We start from the raw sequence: 17,648 nt of genomic DNA, 5'->3' as shown, positions 1-17,648 counted from the left end.
CAATCGTGGTCGTAGGGGTTTGTGGGTGATGTGGGTGTGTGTTTTATATTTAATTGGGTGTGTGGGAGTGGTGTGTGTATGTGTCTCAGGTGTGTGTATTTTGAATTATCCAATGTGGATGTGTTTTGTAAAGGTGTGTGTATTTTGAGCGCGGCGGTGTGTACCGCCAATGGAATACCGCGGTTGAAAGACCGCTGCGGGGATTTGTGGGTCGGAATGGTATGGGCGTATTTCTGTTGGCGTGACGGTGGAGGTTTGGTCATCGCCAGTTTCCCGCTGACCTTTGGTGTGGCGGACTTTTGTTGATGTCGGGTTTTTGGCGGTTTGCCAGTTGCGGGTCAGAATGACCGTGGCGGTTTACCGCGACCGCGGCGGTGTTATGGCAGTCTTCTGACCGGCGGTAAGCGCCTTTTACCGCCGAGGTCAGAATGACCCCCGCAGTCTCTTAAGTGGGTGGTTTGCCCACTGCTTGGTCCTGGGGAGTGCAAAGCCACAGTCTCTCAAGTGGGTAGTTTGCCCACTGCTTGGTCCTGGGGAGTGCAAGGCCACAGTCTCTCAAGGGGGCTTGGTGCCCAGTGTGTTCATCCTGCCAAGTATTGGGTGAGTGGATGCCTGTCTTCACAGGTTCTGGAGGGGGCTTGGTGCCCAGTGTGCTTCATCCTGCCAAGGTCTGGGTGAGTTGATGCCTGTCTTCACAGGACCTGGAGGGGGCATTGTGCCTAGTCTGCTTCATCCTGCCAAGGATTGGGTGAGTGGATGCCTTTCTCCACTGGGTCTGGAGGGGGCTTGGTGCCCAGTGATGCAGCACATGGGGTGTGGCAGTTCACATTCCCTCACCTGGGTGTCTGAGGCACGAGATTTGCAGGGGACAGGTAGCAGGAAAGTCCATGGAGGCAGGGCCAGACTCCATCCTGCGGCGACTAAGGCTGCAGACTGGTGGTTGTTGTGGTGCTGGTGGGGGTGCTGCCAGTGGTGGTGGGAGGCTCCAGTCCGTCTCCTGCAGCCCCGGACGGATGCACACTGGGGCTGCTGCTGTTATTAGTGGTCCTACTGTCAGCGGTGCAGGTGACGGTGCTTGTGGCAGGGATTCTGGCGGTGCTGGCCGTTGTGCAGGTGCCGGTGCTGCCAGTGGTGGAGGGAGGCACCAGCCCTTCTCCTGCAGCCTCTGACGGCTGGCCACTGGGGATGCTGCTGCTAACAGTAGTGATGGCAGCGGCGGTGCAGGTGGCGGTGCTTGCGGCGGGGATGTTGGCGGTGCTTCCCGCAGTGCAGGTGGTGGGGCTGTCAGTTCTAATGGTGGCCACCAGACCCCCACCTGCAGGCTCCGAGGCCTGAGGTGCCTTGCCTTGGCTTTTCTGCCCCTTCTTCACCTTGGCAGCTGCTGTTGGGACCTTGGCTCTGGCAGCTGGAGTTTTGGAGGAGGCCTTGCTGGGTGAGTCGTGCTCCTTGCCCTTGGTGCATGCTGTCCCCTTCTTCACCTTGGCAGGTGGCGGTATGGTATGGTCCTTTGCAGGGGTCGGTGGCACACTGGCTGGCCTTACGGGTGCCTCCTTGAAGCCCCTGGTAGTTGCAGGTACCACAGCGGACACCGACTTTGTGACTGAGGTGCTGGCCTGGGTTCTGGACACCCTTGCCCGAGGGGAAAGATGGGGAGGGGGAGGGGTAGGGAACAGGTAAATGTTTGCCACGAAAAGTTTTTTAGACACACTTGGGCGGGAAGCTGGAGAGGGTTTGGGAGTGGAGGAAGAGGGAGTGGTTGTAGGAGGTGTCTTTCTGCTGAGTTTGGGTGAAGTTGCATGGGCTGGATGCTGTTGTGAGGTGGATGGCTGTTGAGTGGGTGGGTGCTTGCTTTTGTGTACGTTGGGAGGAGGGGTCACAGACACACTGGGAGAGGACACAGGGGATGTGTGCACGGTTGTGGGGGTGGTGACTGCCAGTGAGGGGTGTGTTGTGATGGGCGTGCTGGTGATGGAGGTAGTGGATGAGGATGTAGTGTATGCAGGTGTGAGTGGAGACAATACTGGGAGGGAGGTGGATGAAGAGGAGGAGGGGGACACAGTGGAGGCAGTGGATGTTGGTGTGTCTGCATTGGTATGGTGCTTGCGTGAGTGCCTCTGAGATGAAGTGTGGTGCTTATGTTTGCCTGAGCCACCTTTGTGTGTTGATTTGGGTGAATGCCGGCCTGAAGGTGTGCCTGGGAAAGGCTGGGGTTGAGGGGATTGGGTCTGGGTAGAGGAAGTTGGAGGGGGAGGCTAGACACAGGGACAAGGGCTGCCATCAGTGCTGAGGCCATAGCCTGAAATGCCCTCTGTTGGGCCGCCACGCCAGAGTGAATGCCCTCCAGGTATGCATTTGTTTGTTGCAAATGCCCTGCTACACCCTGGATGGCATTCAGTATGGTTGACTGCCCAACAGAGAGGGATCTCAGGAGGACAATAGCCTCCTCACTGAGGGGAGCAGGGTTGACTGGGGCAGGGCCTGCAGTGCCTGGGGCGAAGGAGATGCCCACCCTCCTGGGTGAGCGGGCACGGGAAACACGCTGAGGGGCTACTGGGAGGGTGGTGCTGGTAGGGGGGTTGGCGGCTGTACCTGTTGTTGGGATGGGCACAGAGGTGTCTGCCACCGCCAGGGAGCTTCCATCGGAGGAGGAGTCGCTGTCTGTGGTCTCCCCTCCTGTCCCCGTTGTGTTGCTCCACTCACCCTCTGTCCCACTGGTGCCCTCACCCTCTGTGGATTCTGCCTCATGGGCCATGTAAGAAGCTGCTCCCTCCGTCCCCGGTGCCTCTGCTCCTCCGCCAGATGATGCTAATGCACACAAGGACAGGGTGAAAAAACAAAAATGTGTGGGGGGGAGACAGAGGATACACTTGGTCAATGCCAGCGCCACCCCTACTGTTGGCGTACACAACACACAGGGAGCAGCCCTATGCACTAGGCCATGCCCAACCATTTACTAAGACAGTCACCAGCCCATGGGGTTCAATGCCTAACGCCATTAGCTGCACACCTGAAACCCACATGACCCTGCCTAGGAGTAGATGGCCGCCAACACTTTTGGGGTAGGAGTGATACTGAGCCTGCCCAACAAGGGACCTACCCTGTCATGTTCGCCCTGGCCTAGGGGCACACACAGCCCACATCCCCCACCCAGGTACCTCCTAACGCGCGCAAAGTCATGTTTCAGATTCTGTACTCACCCCCTTGTGGCTTCTGTGATGCCCTCAAGTGCCCATTCAACTCCGGATAGGCCACCGCCAAGATGTGGAACATCAGGGGGATCATGGTGTGATGGGCACCCCTTCCTCGTTGGGAGGCCAGCCCCAGCTGGGCCTCCGCCGTCTCCTTTGCCCAGCGGCACAGGTCCTCCCACCTCTTGTGGCAGTGGGTGCTCCGCCTGTCAAAGACCCCCAGGGTCTGCACCACCACCACGATACCCTTTTTCTGGTGGGTACCTGCAGGGAAAAGACAGCAGAAAAGGGAATTATTCACCTGTTCGGACCGTCATACTCATTGCCCACCAGATCCCACACATCCCCTGACGCACATACATTGACCACCTTACATGCTGCACTCTGGCCAGGACCCCTCTGCCCCCCCTACATGTGGCTGACACACACAGCAGTCCATACATTTGTGGTAAATAATTTATTTTACCTTATCTTATTTCATAATTTTCTAGTAATAGGTAAATGAGGAAGGAGACAGAGTCCGGGACGTGGAGTATAATCAGGGTTTATTTCAATAACTCGAGTTAAGGGAGAGCTCCCTCACCAAGCGGGTTAGGGAGTGGTCTGCCCAACATTGCGCAGCTTGCAGCTTTTATACATTTCTTGCACAACACAAGCAAATGGCAGTATTCGGTAATTTTCCATCAAGCAAACTTTAAAAAGAAAAAAAACCAAAACAGTCTATATGCGTCAGTGGAAATATGTGAAGCTGGAACACTCCGATGTGCGTCAGTGGAAATATGTGAAGCTAGCATGCAGACGGAGAAATGTCAGAAGCGTGGGGTAAAAAATAGAGTACAAGGGAAAACAAGCGTGACTTTCTTCCAACCACAGGTTATTCTGTCGAAGCGAGCTTTTTCTTAGAAACGGAAGAATCGGCTTAACCACAGCTATGTGGGTGGCTAACATCCTGCCTGAAGCACATCACACGTTGCAATTTATCTTCTGCTGCATTCTCCAAAATGTCAACACATTCTCAAAATGGATGCTTACTCTCAAAATGGATGTCCAGATGTCAAGGCACAGTGATTGCATGAGGGTGCGATATTTTATTTTTCCACATCCCCTCCTTGCACCAGAGTGCAATCACTGTCAGTACAGGCCATTGAGGTAGATCCTGGCATTTTCTTCCTCCGGCTTAGGTCTTCTAGGGGTGCACAGGGTAGCACATAATCCACAGAGTGGTGGACCACACTGTAGGCAGAGACAACACCCCATAAGCACTGCGAATATTATCCCAACTATGGATAGTAACTTCCAGCCCCAGGAGGATACCAACCCCCAAAACCATCCTGACCAAGTCCAGGTGCCTGGTTCCTGGTGTAATCCTGATGCTATTTTGTGTAATTTGGAAATAGCTTTATAGACTGAAGGGGCGTTATCGGGAATGAAAATGCAACAGCTCGACCCGATAATTTTACAAGCCCCACCCTTCTCCGCTAGTATGACGTCGAGAACAAGACGATTCTGGAGCGCTACCATTCTGATAGCGGATTGTTCCTGAGTCAAGTTCCCCAAAGCGGCTATAGTCTGATTCACAACTGCCTCTACTGTTCGAGTAAGTCTACGTATAAGCTTACTGTTCTGCACTGGTCCGATGAAGAAGAAAAAACCTCTATTAAAATCAGTATATTGTTCCGCAGCAGTTTCAGTTTGATCTATTCCGGATGTATCTATATACCTCTTGTACCTCCCTGCACTAATTCGATGATCCTTGTGGTACGTTGAAGAGGCAAGGAAAACAGGTGGCAATAAGAAGGATATATAACATCTCCCCCCCCAGTTGTAGGGAAGACGGACATAGGCAGACTGGCCGCAAATGAAATAGGTATGTCTGGTGGTCTGAAATGAGGACCGACCATGATCCGTAAATTTCACAGTAAAATTGCATTCACTGTATCCTACAGAGATAGTGCCAGTCTTCTGGATGCACAGGTGTCCTTTTACTTTGAAAACGGATATAGTTATTGGCCCTCCCTCTCCTTGAGACCTGGGTCTTTTCAGCTTAAAAGTCAAGTCATCCTGTCGGTATTCTTCACTTTCGAATACCGTTCCATTAGCCTGTGGTAACCCTTCCTCATCAGGATAACAGACCGTTTGAAGGACAGTGTTTAGATTACCCCAGGGCCAGTCCTTTTGATCTGTTGGCAACTCAGACCTGTTGTAAGCTGTGATCAGGGCAAACCAGGCCTCGCATGAGCCGTTATATGAGAATGGAAATGGTGTTAATGGCATTCCCCCTTCATCTTGGTGAGGGGGAATCCGTCCACATACCCAGCAATTAGTGGTATTAACCACTTGATGTGAGTAGTGTAATAGCTTCACAAAGGTGTTGTTCTGCATAGCTACTCTATGTGCCAACTCATGAGGTGGAAGATCGTGATGTGTGTGTTCTTGAGTGTCATTAAGGGGTGTCTGAACTCGTTTGCTTGGAGGAAAAACCACATACAGTATCCAACTCACACATGCTATTGCTGCCAACAAAAACATTAATATCAATACAAAAATATTTTTCCCAGCACACATTCTTCTCTTATATTTGTCCCTTAATCTCTTTTGTTCCATCCTTGTTTCTGTCACAAGCCTTGCCATTAGGCGTATCTCCCTTGAGCCCCTGCCGTTTCACCAACAAGAGGAGCTTGTTTGGACTTAAGTGACCTGGGCTCGGGAAGAAGACCTAAGTTTCGACTTGTATAACTGTTGGGGAGTTTCTTCTGTGGGTAATGTCAATTGTTCGGAATGTTTTGGAATCAGGTGAGGCAAGGTGTCCTCTGCCCCTTCTTTAGAAAAGTATTTCTTACAGTGGCTGGCGTGTAACCAGCCCTTCCGTCCTTCGACTTTCACGTTTGTTCGGGTAACCAGTAGAACAAGCTTGGGTTCCTTCCACCTGGGCTCAAGAGGCGTCGCGCGATCAAAATTCCGGATGAGGACCCAGTCTCCCGGTCTGATCTGGTGTTCTTTGGGTTCGGTATTATCAGGAAATGCAGCTGCAACCTGTGAACGACAAGATTGAAGTGCAGACATCAAAGAAGCCAGATAATCTGTCAACACAGGTAGTTCAATGTCTGTTATAGCCTTAGCTCGCGGTGTCCCCCATATGTTAGGTGGTCTGCCAAAAACGATCTCATAGGGAGCTAGTCCAGTCCTGGAATGGGGAACCATTCTCATGTAGAACAATGCTACGGGTAAAGCTGTTATCCAATCAACTTTCTTATCGGCACAAATTTTTGCCAATTTGTTTTTCAGCGTTTGGTTGTGTCGCTCGACTAAACCAGCTGCTTGTGGGTGTCGTACGCAGTGGAATTTCCACTGGTATCCCAGCAGGAGTGAAATTTTCTTCATTAATTCAGATGAGAATGGTTGGCCATTGTCAGAGTATATAACTCGAGGTAGACCAAACCTAGGAAAGTATTCCTTAATCAATTGTTTGGCAGTGGTGTTGGCAGTATAATCAGGTACGGGGTAAGCTTCTGTCCACCTTGTTAATGTACATACTACTACAAGAACATACTTGTATCCTCTGCATCTTTCCATTTGTATATAGTCCATTTGTATGACCTCAAAAGGATGTTCTGGAGGATGAAATCCTCCTGAGCCTACTGTCACACCCTTCCCGATGTTGTACTGGCAACATATCATGCATGTTTGGACCTTGTTTTTGGCTGCGGCTCTAAGGTGCTTATTGTCCCATATAGATCTTGTTGCATCTAGCATAGCCTTTTCTCCTAGATGGGCTGGCCCATGTATTGTTTCTATAATGATCTGTACCATGGCGTCCGGTAGATACCAGACTGCTTTATGTGGCACCATCCATCCCTGGTCTGTCAAGATCCCTCCCTCCTTTTTCCATTTTTCTTTTTCTTCTTTTGTAGCATGACTCTGTATGTCTAGTATATCAATAGCGGTATCTCTGGTAGTTTGTGTATGTCCTATAAATGCAAGGTCATGGGGTGACCCTTTTTCTATGTCTTTCTGTGTCATTTCCTGAGCTGTTTGGTCTGCTAAGGCATTTCCTATAGCGACATCGTCTGTTCCCTTTGAATGTGCTTTGCATTTAATTACAGCTATTTGTTCGGGCAAGTGTATGTCGTCCAATAACTGTGTTATGAGGTCTGCATGTTGTATTTTTGATCCATGGGATGTCATGAAGCCTCTTTCTCTCCATAGCGTTCCGAAATTGTGAACTACCCCAAAGGCATACTGTGAGTCGGTGTAAATGTTTATCCTTTTTCTCTTCCCTATGTGACAAGCTCTACTCAAGGCTATTAATTCTGCAGCCTGCGCCGAGAGAATTGGTATTTGTCGACATTCTAGTACCTGTGTTTTTGTGGTGACTGCATAGGCCGCTTTCAGTTCCCCTTTTTCATTTCTTTTACATGAGCCGTCCACATATATATTTTGTTCCGCATCTTTTAAAGGAATATCTCCTAGGTCTGATCTTGGTTTCGTCACTTGTTCAATCACTTCTATACAATCATGTACTCCGTCTGTCTCTTCAGGAAGAGGTAAGAGTGTCGCTGGATTCAGGGTGTTACATCTAAGTATTTGAATGTGGGGTTGGAACAGTGTCAGTTCATACCCTGTCAATCTGGCTATGGTCAAATGTTGAGTCTGTGTTCTATTGAGTAGTAGTTCCACTGCATGAGGAACCCTTACTACTAGTGGGTGTCCTAATACTATGGTGTCACTTTGTCTGATAGCTTGGGCTGTTGCTGCTACAGCTTTCAGGCATGCAGGAAGGGCTTGCGCTACTGGATCCAGAGTGGATGAAAAATATCCGCACGGCCTTTGTTTGCCTGCTTGTTCCTGTGTAAGAACTGATAAAGCAGTCCCATTTTTCTCAGTAACAAATAATGTAAAATCTTTGTGGTAATCGGGGGTAGCTAATACAGGAGCCTGACACATTGCTCGTTTCAACGTTTGGAATGCGTGTGTATGTTCCTCTGTCCAGGGAAGTTGGGGTGTTGCACTTGCTTCCAATGTTGTGAGGTGTACAAGTGGTTTAGATATTAATGCAAACTGAGGGATCCATTGTCTGCAGTAGGATGTTAATCCTATGAATTCACGTACTTGTTTCTGTGTTTTTGGTTGGGGTATATTTAGTACCAGCTGTATTCTTTCTTGTGTTAGTTGTCTACCCTCCTTCGACAGCAAGTGCCCTAAGTAGGCCACTTGCTGTTGACAAAACTGTAACTTGTTTGGTGACACCTTATGACCATTTTCAGCAAGAAACGTTAATACAATTAACGAAGCTTGTACACATGACTGTTCAGAGCGAGCCGTGATGAGTAAATCATCAACGTATTGCAGGAGTGCAGTATTTTGAGGCATTTGTATAGTGTCTAATTGTCTTTTTAATGCCTGACTGTAGATGCTCGGGCTGTCAGTGAAGCCTTGAGGAGCTCGCGTAAACCGGAAGCTCCTTCCGGACAGTGAGAACCCGAACAAATACTGGCTATCTTCATGTATGGGTACGCTGAAGAACGCATTCTTGAGGTCGATGACGGTGAAATAAGATGCCTCACAATCAATAGTAGTTAAAAGTGTGGAGATATCTGGTACAACAGGATGCTGGGACACCACACACTTATTGAGTTCTCGTAGATCAACTACCAGTCTATAACTGGGATTTTCACCTTGTTGGACTTTCTTTGCTACTGGTAATACAGGGGAATTAACTGTGTTTGAAGGTACTTCTATCACTACCCCTGCTTTGATGAGATCTTCTATGATGGAAATGAGATCTCTCCCAGCTTGCGGAGGTATTTTATACTGGCGTAATCGTGGTAGTATGGCTCCATCTTTCAATATAATTTTGTGAGGCGCAATAGTCATTCGCCCAACCGAGGTGGAGCTGGTGGCCCACAATTCGGGGGGAAGGTGTGCAAGCCGAGGATCCAACTCTCTAACGGTATAGTGGCCTTTAAAATCTCGTAAGAAAAGGCGTACGTCCTGGGGGGAGCATACTATAATAGCTCCCAATTCTTTCAGATGTTTAATGCCTAGCAAATTTTCGGGGCAAGCATCTGTTAAAAGAAGATCGGTGGTCGTGGTGAGGGGGCCGACTTGTAAAGGTAAGGGCTCTGAAGTACTACTAGTAATGGGCTGACCTGAAAAACCTAGGGAAACATTTTTATTTCCTGACAGTGGTGCTTGAGGCAGTTCATTGTGATCAATTGTTGTTTTGCTTGCCCCGGTATCCAATAAAAACTTCTTTTCTTGTCCCAGGAGGTGAACGTCCACATATGGACCAGTCTGGTCCACAGGTATAGGGATAAGGGGCAATTTATCCTCTTCCCTCCCTGGGCAACTTCAGAAGAAACTGGGAAAATCGGCATACCCATTATCCTCTCCATTCATGTACATCTGTGCGCTCTGTTTTATTTCTCTATCCTGGCTCTTGGGAACTCTTCCCTCTGTTCTGTATTGTTCCCGAGGAACATGGGGTCTAGATAACGTTTTACCGGTGGCCAAATTGTGTTTCAGAACAGGACATGTTACATTCCCTTGTAAGTCTTTGACATAGTGTCCTTGTTTCTTACAGTAATTACAAACACCCTTGGAGGTAGTTGTTGTCTTTTGTTGTTGTGGCTGCGGGCTTGTTCTGGGCATTACAGTCTGTGCGACTAAAGCTCTTATCTTAGTTTCTTTCAGTCTTGTTTTTTCACGCTCTTCTTCCTCCCTCAGTCTATTTTGATGATATTGTAATATTCGTAAAACTTGGGAGGGAGTCTGAGCCTGCCAGGAGCTTTCAACTCTTTGAACCCTTTCTTTTAGTTTAGGCAAGCTATTTTCTACCAATTTGGACACAAACAGGTGGGGGTAAGAGTCACTATTTGGTTTAAGACCGCTATTGATAGCGAAACATTCCTCTAATCGGGAATAATAATCCCCAGTATCCTCACCAGGTTTTTGCTTACAAGCCGAAATGGCGTCCCAATCCTCTTTTTTAGTAGTGAGGAGTTGGGGTAATACTTTGAGAATAAGACCTGGCAACGCCTTTATATCCTGGTGTATATCTCCCCCCGGTTCGCGAGTACTTTCATGTGTTTCAAGATTTGCCCAATTTAATTCAACAGCATCAACTACCCAGTTTTTCTCTCTCAATTTTTCATAAATCCCCGAGGGCAACAAATGTTTCAACATGATTGTCATATCTGCTAATGTATATGTTCCCATTGTAAGGACATCCGCGAGTTCTTTAAAGAATCCTGTAGGATCCTTAGAATGGGATGGAACCATTTCTTTCATTTTCATAATTTCCATTTTAGTAAGGGGGGTATACACAAAAACTCTGTGCAAGTTATTTCCAACATCTGTTCGTGGGTGTACCTCTCTGAGAGGAAAATGACGAAGTGTGTCTTTCTGTTGTAAATCACGGTGTCGTGACCGAAGAAGTGTTCGTGTTACTTCGTCATGATACTCCTGTCTAGCCTCGAGGAATATGTTCAAAAACAGACTTGGGTCTTGTACGAATGTTAAGGACGTGCACCTAGACAATAAATCTTCGAGGGCCTTTCGATGGGGCCTAATTATTTTATTTAGCGTCATCAAGTGTTGGGTCATATATATACTGGCCAATCTACGTTGTGTAAGTGGGAGATTAGAAAACAACTGGGCAATGACATCTGGATTGTATATTTTTGGTTGTGAGGTCCACAGGGTGGCGGTACGAGCTAATTCCTGCTCCTCAACTGTTAAGGGAGGTTCCTGATCAAGGAACCATTCTAAGGCTTCCTCTGTTTCCTCATATAATTCTTCACTCGTTGGGGCCTCGGGAAAAAAGGAAACAGTTGTATACGTAGAGGGGGTAGATTTTTCTCTTTTTCCGAGGTCCCCACGAAGTGGACATTGCTTAGTAGGTCGTGAGGGACCCTCTTTGAATTTACGTTGTTGTTGTATCATAAGGGCCAATAAGGTACCTACTGCTCCATCTATCTCATCCTCTACTTCTTCGGTCTTTTCATTAAGGTCATTAATAATGTCTGCTAATGTTGTAGGAATTTTCAAACCATTTGCCTGGAAATATCGTGCAAAGAGAAGTGTCATGAAAGTATATATGTGCATTTTTTGTCTCTTATTTTTTCCCTTCATAACATCTTTATATGCGGTGGAATCTCCACCTCGTAACATATATTCAATCATACTGTCAATGGTACTTTGTACTGCAGGCATTTTCTCTATTTTAGTCCAACTATCAAGTAACTGTTTTCCTTGTTCATCCAAAGCGGGATATCTTTTATATAATGGATCATGGGGACACTGCACTTTATCCTCCCCGCCCGCTGCTTCGTCCCCTCCCGCTGTCTCTTCCAGAGAAAGATGTCGGGTGTGTTCTGAAAGGTTGTCAATTATAGCTGGGGGAATTGTTACCACTTGACCAGGTCCAGGATGGACGGGCCGCATATCAGTAGAATACGGGGGTGGTACGTCCAATAAGTCTATGAGGGGTGCTTCTTCAAAATCTATAGGAGCGCTGGGAAAGAGACCATGTTTCAATTTAACCTGACCAGCAACCTCACATTTAGGTAATACCGGATACAGACCGGTCATATTTCCTTGTTTTTCTCTATTTGTTTGGTCAAGAACTGTTTCCTTTCCTGTCTGCAATAATTCGTCTGACTTTGCTTTTTCTGACATTTTCTGCGCTTTTTCAACTTTATTCTGAGCTTTCTCCTGTCTCCTATGGGCTTCTTTCCTCCACCATTCCACAGAATCTAATTGAGCCTGTCTCGCTTTCCTTTTGAACAACTGTTCCTCTACCTTAAGGATACTTTCTATATCAAAAGTCCCGCTGCTGGGCCACCGATATTTTTCTTCCAACTTCTCAGTATATTCCACCCATAAGTCCAAAAAGACTATTGCCGACATGCCATGTTTATTATACATAAATCTAGCTGGCGTGTCCTTAGGTGGAAGAACCACCTCTTTTTCTAAAAACTTTTTATCCTTAGATTTAGTCTTAAATTTGGCAAACAACGACATTTTGTTACTAAATCTATACCTTTACCGTTTCCTTAATCGGAAAACGTCTTGATACTATTCAGTAATACTCACCGAACAGCAAATCCAGAATTTTCGATCGAATCCAGACGCTGCGCGTGTCAGGGGTCTCAGACGTCTCGGACTCCTCAGTTCCTCGATGTCGGGCTCGGGTATGGACCTCCCGCGTCTCTCACCGCCTCATATGTATGCCGGTCTCAGTCAATCCCCCGCATCTCTGAAGGAATTCGGTGGGAAATCCCCACCGGGTGCACCTGAAGTCCGTCAAGAGAGGAAGTAGGGGAAAACACCGCTGCCGGCAAAAACCGGCGCGTGTAGAGAAGGGAAGGTCCCTGTTCGGGCGCCAAAAATGTGGTAAATAATTTATTTTACCTTATCTTATTTCATAATTTTCTAGTAATAGGTAAATGAGGAAGGAGACAGAGTCCGGGACGTGGAGTATAATCAGGGTTTATTTCAATAACTCGAGTTAAGGGAGAGCTCCCTCACCAAGCGGGTTAGGGAGTGGTCTGCCCAACATTGCGCAGCTTGCAGCTTTTATACATTTCTTGCACAACACAAGCAAATGGCAGTATTCGGTAATTTTCCATCAAGCAAACTTTAAAAAGAAAAAAAAAAAAACAGTCTATATGCGTCAGTGGAAATATGTGAAGCTGGAACACTCCGATGTGCGTCAGTGGAAATATGTGAAGCTAGCATGCAGACGGAGAAATGTCAGAAGCGTGGGGTAAAAAATAGAGTACAAGGGAAAACAAGCGTGACTTTCTTCCAACCACAGGTTATTCTGTCGAAGCGAGCTTTTTCTTAGAAACGGAAGAATCGGCTTAACCACAGCTATGTGGGTGGCTAACATCCTGCCTGAAGCACATCACACGTTGCAATTTATCTTCTGCTGCATTCTCCAAAATGTCAACACATTCTCAAAATGGATGCTTACTCTCAAAATGGATGTCCAGATGTCAAGGCACAGTGATTGCATGAGGGTGCGATATTTTATTTTTCCACACATTCATGGCCCACACATCATGCTCACAGTGTACTCACCTGTTTGTCTGGAGGACCGTAGAGTAACGTGTACTGGGGTAGGACCCCATCCACCAGTTTCTCCAACTCCTCCGCAGTGAAGGCAGGGGCCCTTTCACCAGACACATGAGCCATTGCCGCTTCCAGACACAGGTCACAGCAGCACTTGCAGTGTAGGTCCTATCCTGTTGAAGGCCAGGAGGCAAACGAGTGATTAGATAGAAAATGGTGGTGACGTGCCTGGCGGTGCGTACCGTCACTGCCGGCGTACATCGCCATTGGCTCCTGGAACACATAGGGCCCAATGATAACCAATGCGAATTTGCCTGGCGGTCATCGACCGCCTACGGCGACGGCGCACAACACCAGCGCAATCACCTCATTTCCACTTGTCCCTCCTCACAGGTCAGGCAGCCACCATTTCAGGGGGGCAGTGGACATGGCTCCTAACTGCGTCACAGCAGACATTGGCACATCAACAGACTCTCAAGTTCACATACTGTTTCTGTAAAGTCAACAATTCATCATTAGTGCAATATAAGTGTGAATATGACCCTCTGCTCACCATCCTCTTCCATAGGCTTCAACCGCTGAGGCAGATTATGAGATGGCGGCATCCTCCGGTGTACAGACTACTGGTGGACCTAGCGACAATGGAGGACAGACACATTGGGCCTGATTCTAACTTTGGAGGACGGTGTTAAACCGTCCCAAAAGTGGCGGATATACCACCTACCGTATTACGAGTTCCATAGGATATAATGGACTCGTAATACGGTAGGTGGTATATCCGCCACTTTTGGGACGGTTTAACACCGTCCTCCAAAGTTAGAATCAGGCCCATTATCATTACCTACAGACTTGATCGTGCCACAATCCAAGAACTGTATGCCCAATTGGAGCCAGACCTGATGTCTGCTGTCTGCCAACCCACAGGCATCCCCCCTCTAGTGCAGGTCCTGTCAGTGCTCCATTTCCTGGCAAGTGGTTCCTTCCAAACAACAGTGGCCATGGCATCAGGGATGTCTCAGCCAATGTTCTCTAACGTGTTGACCAGAGTGTTGTCTGCCCTGCTGAAACACATGCACAGCTACATCGTGTTCCCCCAGGTGGAGGATTTGGCCACAGTGAAAGCTGACTTTTATGCCCTGGGACATATCCCCAACATCATTGGTGCCATTGATGGTACACATGTGGCATTTTCCCCCCCCTGGAGAAATGAACAAGTTTACAGGAATAGAAAAAGCTGTCACTCAATGAATGTGCAGATGGTGTGTTTGGCGTACCAGTACATCTCCCATGTGAATGCCAAATTTCCTGGCTCCGTTCATGACGCCTATATCTTGAGGAATAGCAGCATCCCATATGTGATGGGCCAACTCCAGAGGCACCGGGTGTGGCTAATAGGTGAGCCAAAGCTCCCCACACAGTATGAGTAGGTGTCTGGGTAAGGGGTTGTCCCTAAGGGTTAGTGTGTGCCTAACAGTTGTTCCTCGATATTTGCAGGTGACTCTGGTTACCGGAACCTCTCATGGCTACTGACCCCTCTGAGGATTGCCAGGACAAGGGCAGAGGAACGTTACATGAGGCGCATGGGCGTACAAGGAGGATTATACAAAGAACCTCCGGCCTCCTGAAGGCCAGGTTCCGGTGCCTCCATCTGACAGGTGGATCCCTGTACTACTCACCCAAGAAGGTGTGCCAGATCATCGTGGCATGTTGCACAACCTGGCCTTGAGACACCGGGTGCCTTTTCTGCAGGAGGATGAGCCTGGAGATGGTCTTGTGGCAGCGGTGGACCCTGTGGACGGTGAGGAAGAGGAGGCAGAGGAAGAAGATGTTGACAACAGAGCCAATATTATTCAGCAGTACTTCCAGTGACACACAGGTAAGACACTGTAACTTCACTTAACATTTCAGTTATATGTTGGACTATGTACAAGGCAGCCTGTTTCCCTATGTCTATGACCACTGACTGTACCCTTTGGCATCTCCATTTTCAGATCTCTGTGCCCCACTCTGGCTCCTGCTATGTGTACTACTGCCCACCAGAGGTCATCCTAAAGTATATTTCACTGTTCTTTTGATTTGCAATGCTTTGATAATGTTGTACTAATACATATTTGAATCATTTGACAGACTCCAGATTGGTATTTGTTCCAAGGGTGTTCATTTAGGTGCTCATTAGTAGAGGGGGTGGTGCAAGGGGCTGGGCTGATGGTGGAAGGAAGTTCAGGGTAGAGTCCAGTCTCTTGGTATCACAGGTGCATTGTCCAAAGGGGCATAGTAAGGGGAGCAATGGCAGTTCAAGGTGGACAGGGTGACAGTGTGGGACAGAAGGGTGACAATCAGGAGAGTCTTCTTTCCTGGCGGGGGTCTTGGCAATGTTCTCTGTCTTCTGCCTGGATCGCAGGGACAGTTTGCGGGGTGGTTCTCCTTCTGCAGGGGGTGGGGTGCTGGTGACCTGTTGTTCCAGTAGCGGGGCCTCCTGTCCACTAGCGCCGACAAAGGTGGAAGGCTGTGCCTCAGTTTGGCTAGTGTCAGGCACCCGTTGTCGTGCCACAGCCTCCCTCATGGTCTTGCCCATGTCTGCCAGCACCCCTGCAGTGGTGACCAGGATGGTGTATATTTTTGTTAGGTCATCCCTGATCCCCAGGTACTGTCCCTCCTGCAGCCGCTGGGTCTCCTGCAGCTTGGCCAGTATCTAGCCCATTCCCAGGATGTTGGAGAGTGCCTTGTGGAGAGTGGGTTCCCTGGGCCTGTCCTCACCCTGTCGCACAGCAGTCCTCCCAGCTTCCCTGTTGTCCTGTGCCTCTGTCCCCTGAACCGTGTGCCCACTGCCACTGTCCCCCAGGTCCATGGTCATCCTGGGTTTGTGGGGTTGCCTGGGATCCCTGTAGTGGCGGACACACTGCTGATTGACGTGTCCTGGGGACAGTGTCATGGGCCCGCTGGGTGGGTGCTGTGGTGATGTTTCCTGAGGGAGGAGGCTCTGTGGTGGGTTGGGACTGTGCCTGGGTACCCGACTGTCCAGAGGTCCCGGATGGGCCAGGTTGGTCATCAAGATCCAGGCGTGCAGAGCTGCTGTCGTCACTGTGGGCCTCTTCTGGGGGGGGACTGGATGTAGCTGGCACCTCCTCTCCGGTGACGCTGACTATGGGTCCTGTGGGGACGCAAATGCAGTGTTAGTGTATCTGCGTGGGCCAAATTGTGCAGGGGTATGATTGTGATTTCCCTGTCAGCTTGGCCTTGTGTGAGTGGTGATTTACTGGGAGTGATGGGTGTCCATTCTGGTTTGTGATGGGGGAACATGCATTGGTGTTGCATGCAGGGCTTGGTATTGGGATGGGTGGGTTGTGATGGTGGGGTATATGTGAGGTGATGGAATGATGGGAGTGAGGGTAAGGGTGGGGGTATGTGATGGCATGCAGGTAGGGTGGGGATATAATAGTAAAGATATGACTTACCAGAGTCCAGTCCTCCTGCTACTCCTGCGAGGCCCTCAGGATTCATTATCACCAAGACTTGCTCCTCCCATGTTAGTTGTGGGGGAGGAGGTGGGGGTTCACTCCCAGTCCTCTGTACAGCTATCTGGTGTCTTGCAACCACGGAACGCACCTTCCCCCGTAGGTCGTTCCACCTATTCCTGATGTCATCCCTTGTTCTGGGGTGCTGTCCCACGGCGTTGACCCTGTCCACTATTCTCCGCCATAGCTCCATCTTCGTAGCTATGGACGTCTGCTGCACCTGTGATCCGAAAAGCTGTGGCTCTACCCGGATGATTTCCTCCACCATGACCCTTAGCTCTTTCTCTGAGAACCTGGGGTGTCTTTGGAGTGCCATGGATGTGGTGTGCGTGAAATGTGTGAGGATGTGTGGGGTGATGTGTTGTGGTATATGCTGTGATGTGCGTGGATGGTGTACTGTGCCTCTGATTGAGTGGGTGCTCCTGCCTTGTCTCTCTCTGTGTGCTATCGTTTTTTTCACTGTAAAGGGTTGTGGGTAATGTTGGTGTGTGTTTTATAGTGGTGTGAGTGTGTGGGTGTGGTGTGTGTATGTGTGTCAGGTGTTTGAATTGTCCAATGTGGTGGTGTTTTGTAAATGTGTGTGTATTTTAAGCGCAGCGGTGTGTACCGCCAATGGTTTACTGCATTTGAAAGACCGCCGCAGTGATTCGTGGGTCGTGATACTGTGGGCGTATTCCTGTGGGCGTAACGGTGTGGGTTTTGCTATTGGCAGTTTATCACTGACCTTTGGTGTGGCGGACTTGTATGGGTGTCTGTATTGTGGAGGATTTCTCAGTGTGGGTCATAATTCCCATAGCGGAATACTGCCACGGTCATGGTATGTTGGCGGTCACCAGCACGGCGGTAGGTGGCATTTACTGCCAGGGTT

Source organism: Pleurodeles waltl, chromosome 5 (assembly GCF_031143425.1).
Source record: "Pleurodeles waltl isolate 20211129_DDA chromosome 5, aPleWal1.hap1.20221129, whole genome shotgun sequence".
In the NCBI taxonomy this organism is placed as follows: domain Eukaryota; kingdom Metazoa; phylum Chordata; class Amphibia; order Caudata; family Salamandridae; genus Pleurodeles; species Pleurodeles waltl.
The sequence above is the reverse complement of the archived record's forward strand: the minus strand, read 5'-3'. Positions refer to the sequence as shown.